Genomic DNA, 6,882 nt, shown 5'->3' with positions numbered 1-6,882 from the left:
CGCCCCGAGCAGCCCCCGGGGGGACCGGGCTGGGCCTGAGCCCGCCGAGCGCTCGGGGAGCCGCTGGTCCCGCGCGGGGCCCGAGGCCTTGGGTTCGTGTCGTCATCCGCCGGGTGCGCGGGGCGGCCTGCGGTGCTGCCGGGCGGGTAAACACGGGGCTGTGAAGGCAGGGACGGTGTTGCAATAACTCACATCAAAATGCCGGCTCTGTAGGGCTTACATGGTCAGGACGTCTGGCGGTGAATAAACAGCGGGTTGGTGTAACCGGAGGGATTGCAAAATACTGTTAGGTTAGCTGAAATCACTCGGACCAGCAGTCAGGCTTGTCCTCGTGGAAAAGTTACTGCACGGCGGTGGCAGAGAGCCTGTGGAGAACGGCCCAGCTTCTCCCCCCATGTAATACTACATAAAATACTCCTGCACTACTGCACAATAATTTCTGTGCAGCGAATTCATCAGTTAATTCCAAGATGGGCATTGGACACATCCAAAGGAACGTGTTTGGAGTGGAACGGAGCCACACTTGAGCAGCAGCGCTGAACAGCTGAGTGACAACTTGGTGCTCCGCTGGCTGCTGCAGTTCTGGGAGGTGCATTGTAACACCACACGGGTTCGGTTATACATAGACCTCATGTTTACTGCTGCACCTTTCCCTTGAGCGAACAGGGGGTTGTGAACACCCAGCATAAATATTTGCTAGCACAGTAGAGTGGCTTATATTGTATCCTCCACAGGCACTGAAAGGTGGAGGTACAAAGGTGTATCTTCCCTATCTTTAGATCTTCTGCAAAAGAAACAACCCTTCCTTTCCATGAGCAGAACTAATCCTGTATACACCCCAAAACTGTTCATGTTACATAGATAGTATGCAGTGTTCACACACCTAAATCCGGGTTCCCATCCCCCTTAAAGACCTTGTTAAAGCTCTACAGGTGAGGAATTTAGAAGCCATTTTCAAAGCGTGGTTACTCAAGCTGTAAGTTAGCTTTTAACCAGACTTCAATACAGCTTCCAATATCGCAAATAAAAATCCACAACTGCAGCTGGGTAGTTTGATGTATGAAAAAACTACATCCATAATCTTCACAAATAATTGAAAGTTAGGTGAAATGGCTGGCACATGTTTGACACCAAGAAAGTTCTGGATCCTCTGAATGGACAAGAGGTGTCTATATATCATCGTTAGAAAGCAGCTCAACAGCAAAAGAGTCTCGCAAATTTGAACAGGTTATACAAATCCTGTGATCCTACTAAGTGCTCATAGTAACTCCCTTTCAGCCTTAGAACCTCTTCTAAAACTTTTCTCCAAGTAACAGGGCTGGCAGAGGAGATACTACAAATATGGGCAATTTTAAAATGTTCTCATTCAAACCCATCTCACCTCAGCTCAACTGGAGGACAAAACAGATGCGCAACATAAAGATATATATCTTTAAGATTTTTTATTGCCTGACATAACAAAAAAGCACTTAACAAAAGGAGCCACAAAGTAAGCATTTTGTATCACAAGACAATTTTTAAAGTAGAATGTGAAGACATGCAATCATTTCTCATTTTCTATTCCAGACGTTGCTGTTCCACATGCCACTGGAGACTTCTGACAGTTGGCAAAAATAAGAGGCTGCATCATTATCAGACTAATGACTGTACATGTTTGGTTGTACTGATGATAGTATGGAATAGTTTACTGGATCCTTTTGTACATTTTGTTTTTCATCTGCCAATGAAGAAGTGTCCTAATAGTGACAAACAGATGGGAGACAGCATTTGCCAGAGAGGAGCACAAAGCCTGTCTCTGGGCCACATTCTTTTGCACTTATAACCTGTACAGAACCATTGTCACCAGTGAAACTCTATGGAACATACAATAAATCAAACCTAAATTCTGCCTTATAAGCTGCAGATGTTTATTTACCTGTTTACTACATCTTTTAGATGCCCTACCAGATTATATTTACAAAACCTTGGGGAAGGCTCTGGAGAGCTCTCTCTGAGTGAGACAAAGGTAAATAATGAACGCTTAGATGTTCTTTTCCAAGTGGAGGGCCTGGAAGTCAGCAGATATGCCCATACTGTAGCCAAAGATGTGGCTGCTGGTAGAGCTCCTACCAGAACTCAAGCTAACTAGATTGGATGAGCTTTTGAGAATGAGAAATCAGTGTCATTTTTGGTTTTGTTATGAATGTGTCAGCTCTGCCTGTGAGAGGTCAAGTTCAGTTTGCAGCAGAGAACCTCACACCAGGGCTCTGGGTCAAAATACATTCTTATTTGGCAAAGAAGTCTCTGCCTTTCCCCATACTCCTTTAATGTCACTCACCCCACTCCACAAAGAAGACAAGCACAACAAAAGTAGAAAACAAGGAGGACAAAAAAGAGGAGAGAGAAGTCCTTGAAGTCCATCAATACAGTATATTGCATTCCTACATTGATAGTGAAGAATTGCCATATTGGACTCAGAATACAGAAAATAGTTAGAAGTTACCCATACACATGCACACACATGTGGGAGCAGCAATTTAAGAAAAGCTACAAACTTTCTGGTGGGACTGTCCATAGAAATTCTGTTTCCTGATCCAGAAGGCATCAACGAAAATACATGGTGTCTCTGGATGGCAAGATAGCCAACATTAGCATGCTTTAATCTTATTCTGAGTTTGATAATAAAAATATTTTTATGCTCCTATCATGCAATAAAGTTCAGGCCCCTCACAGCAACACAGCTGACTGTATCCTAGCTTTTGTACCATGAGTGCTGTCCTGGTTGGTTTAATACATGCAACTTGGATGCTTTATTTGTATGCTTTGTAGTTGCTTCTGCCATCTTTGATTAGTATCACCTGGAAATCCCAGCTTTTCTGTGTGTAGTCACACCCAGGAGGAAAGCCTGACTCAGAAAAGATTAGTGTCACTTTGCTTTTTCCCCTCATCTTTTCTCTGTAAAGGAGGAGAGCTTTCTGATCATGGCACTATATTAGTAAAGATAGCCTAGATAGCTGAATACCTTAAGGCCTCAATCTCCTCTCATATGTGCCAGAATTAAAGCTGGTATAACTGTTGACTTCTACAGTGATTAATACCTGCATCAGTAAAAGGCAAAACATGGTCTGAGGTTTTTTTTATGAGGGATACTATGAAATTTGTTCTTTTAGCTTGTTAAACAGACAGTACCATATTCACAAATTCTTCATATAGAAACCATGCACAAACCTGCACACACAAATCAGAGCTGGTAGCACATAAAATTTGCATGAAGATCTCCATTTAACTTTCACAAGTTAAGCTAAGGCTGTCAAGCTTTGGCCTGTGATAGTGTGTTTAATACATGGCATGAGCTACCTGGACCAGACCCATGAAGAATTCTCAACCAGAAGCAGCCTTTTTAAATACTCTGTTACTACCTATGTTTTTCTGCTATTTATCGATCAAGACCAGACTATTCATTTTTGCTGTAGCAGAGACAGCCAGCTTGACACTGTTAAGCTCTCAAAAAGCTGTTCCTTTAGTTTCCAATTTGAAGGCCCAAAAGATGTCTCAGTAAAATTCCAAATTATATCTGAGCATTAGATTAATTTTTTAAGAAAACAACTGGGATAGGATTATGGCAAACTGAAGGAAGCCAGAAACCACTGTCCTCTGCTTCTGCTGCTATAAAACCATTCAGTCCTGCATGCCTTTTCTCAAGCATGTAATCCCAATTACTGAAACAGTCCTCGTGGCTTCAGTGCTCTCCTCAAGGGAAAAAAAAAAAGCAGATAACTTGTCTAAGAAAAAGTTTCACTGGAGGCTCCAGGCTGAGGAGACTTGTTGCACTATTTAAACTCTTTTTTTCATCCCCAGATCAAATCTGGCCTTGGTAATAGTGAGAAATCATTACCATCTGAATTCTAATCCGTGGCATATGTAATCGGGACTGGGTGGTCTCATTATAACTTCTAGGAGAGCAAACCTCATCTCATAAACCACCACTGCAGGTGGCACTTAAAATGGAGTTCTCTAGGCTCAGTGGTATAAATCCAGCACTTTTTACCACTGTTGAATTCACACAGCATCTTTAGAAAAGAAAATGTAACAGTCAGTTTGGTATATTCTGACCACTGAAGATTTCCACTGGAATTTTATCATAATTATTTAGAGGTAGAAAATTTTAAAAAAACCCAAAACTTTAAGGGCATGTTTTGTGTGAAATTGTATAAACTGCAAATATTTGAGTGAATCTCTGTGAGGTGACCCCATCCATTTAGGCTAGCAGTCATATGTCCCAAAGAGGATAACTGTTCCAAAGATGCCATCTCTGTATTCAGGACACATGTACAAATGGATCTGACTTTATACAACACAACAACTTAGGATTGATTAGACTCCTTCTGTGCGAAAGATAAACAGGTATTTCCACATCCTTTGGCATACCAAATGTAGTTGGTCTAGTTGGCTGATATTTTTGGAGACACAAACTATTTTAATCAATCTGAACTGAGTAGCATATCAATTTACAAGATGAGCCATAATCTAGGTCTGTCTACATGCATTTATTGCATTACATTGCAAGGAAGGTATGGCCTGGCCGTCTTAGTTCAGTTTTGAAGCACCGTGCAAGCCTGGTCCACTCTGCTCCAGCAGCAGGTAGCAGACATCCCTGAGCTGGCATCTCCATGCTTTAAAATTTGCATGGAAAATTATAGGTAGCCCACAGGAAAGCCCAACCACTCATGGCATTTGCCCATGCTGGAAGGCCTGGAGGGACAGCACTTCTAAACACCCACTCAAGATTTTTTTAATCAGAGGTAGTAGCTCAATGATGGGGAGATGGAGCAACATTTACCATCCTCAGGAAGCAAAGTTAGGTAGGGCTGTTTCTGGATTAAAAACCCCAACTTTGGAACAGACACATTTGCTCTTGGGTAAAAATAGCCAGGCCCTCTTCTAAAGCAAGTTTCCAACATCAGAGGGCCATGACAGGGGAGCTGCTGTTTACATAAAAAAGTGATGCTGATGAACAGAGAGGGGATTATTGTAGTTCAGTGAAGAGCAGATAATATTTTTACTGTTTTATTTCTGTGTATTTTGAGTGGGTTTGGTTTTTTTCAAAAGCATCTAGATCTTAGGAGACATGCATTTATATATAATAAATCAAAATAAATGGGGAAGTGACAGAATAAGGAACTGAAGACTTTCAATAATATGTTTCATTTTAAAATTACAAGAGCACAAATGCACAAAATCTTAAAGGCCTCAATCCAACAAAGCACTTCCATGTATACTTTATTGTCAGTCTCTCTACAGTCACGCTTTGCTGGATTGAGGCATAATAATGGTAAACTTCTAGGCCAAATTCTGGACTGAATTCAGTAGATGCAGATGTCTTTAAAAGGAAACAATATGTGTATGTAGAAAGCACATCTCTAGACACGCATGCCTGATCACTTGCATTCATGTTCTGAAATTGTCAAACGCATGAACATTTATTTCCCCAGATTTAAAATACTTGCCTTAACACAGAGCCACAGAAGTGCTGCTTTGCTCAGAAAAAAAAAAAAAAATGGTCTCTGCCCAGAAGACCTTACAGTCTAACATTTAAACAGATGAATAGCCAGTAAGACATAGGAAGGGATGAGAATTGAGGAGCGTTGGAGTAACAGGCTCACACGGTTATTCATTATAGACATGTGCATTTTGTGGTTGCCAAGTTATAAGTTTTAAATATAGAAGTTTACTTTTATGTAGAAGTAATAATTATTAACAGAACACAAATCTTAGGGGGCTCTACAGATCATTTTGACAATCTAGAGTGAATGGGAGTTTTGCCACTCATTTCAATAGAGTCAGGCTTTTATTCTGAGTTTCTCCTTTAACCCATGTGTCCCCAAAAGAGACTGCACACAATTCTTTGTAGCTCACAGGTCTGCCCTGACCTGTAGAGCTTGGAAATTTGGATGTAAACGTCTGCTGACTCCCCGCACTCAGAAGGGGGATTTGTCATTCACTGCACAGCTGTAAACAGCAGCACACCACGGAGCAGCAAGCCCTTCTCCAGCCTTGCTTTATGGCCAGCCCTCCTAATTAACCTTGCCAACATCCAGAAGCCAAGTAGGAGACACTTAAAAAAGAGGAGTTGCTCTACAACACCTCACCTCCAATTCTGCAGTGTCTTTCCGAGATGAAAGACAGGTGGAAGCACAGCAGTACAGGACTGCTAGGTAGGAACAGCCCATGCAGACAGCCATGCTCAGAGCTCCCACTCGCTCCCGCACACCCCAAGAACTGTAAGAAAAATTGAAAACCATCAGGCAGCAGCTCTCACTATTAACTTTGTTTTGAAACAGATGAGAAGTGAAGGCTTTGAGGAAATCTGGGTCCAGTTTTTATTTTTAAATAAACTGCCAGGGAAATAAATCGCACAATCATGATTTTCAGTAATTTTTATAGTAGAACTAACAACCCACTGGGATGACTCAGTATTTGCAGAGTTCTGCAATATTGTGTAAGCACTTTAAGTTCATCCTTGATTAGAAGAATTCAAGTGATCTGAGTTTTGTTCCTTTAGCACTTCTGAGATGTTTGAGCACGAGGTGGGAAGAAGGTAGCATTTTTTGTGATTCTTGTTGTAGCAGACACAAAAAGAATCATGCAAAGTTACATGGAGTTAATATTTTCCTAAAACTTCAGAACTTGTACCCTACCTGAGATACACAAAATTCACTAATTACAGAGGTGGAAACTAACCTTAAATAAAGTCACTGGTGAAGCTGGAGTACTTCATGGGTTGATTATGCTCTTGTCCAGATTCAGTGAATCTGCTGGAGAGGAAAAATGCTTTCCAGAAAGATTATTCAAAAATATCAAAACACCTTTGTAGTACTAGCAAATAACTCATTGCCCTAAGAA

This window comes from Chaetura pelagica, unplaced genomic scaffold, assembly GCF_000747805.2.
Source record: "Chaetura pelagica isolate M959 unplaced genomic scaffold, ChaPel_1.0 scaffold425, whole genome shotgun sequence".
NCBI lineage: Eukaryota > Metazoa > Chordata > Aves > Apodiformes > Apodidae > Chaetura > Chaetura pelagica.
This window is presented reverse-complemented; position numbering follows the sequence as displayed.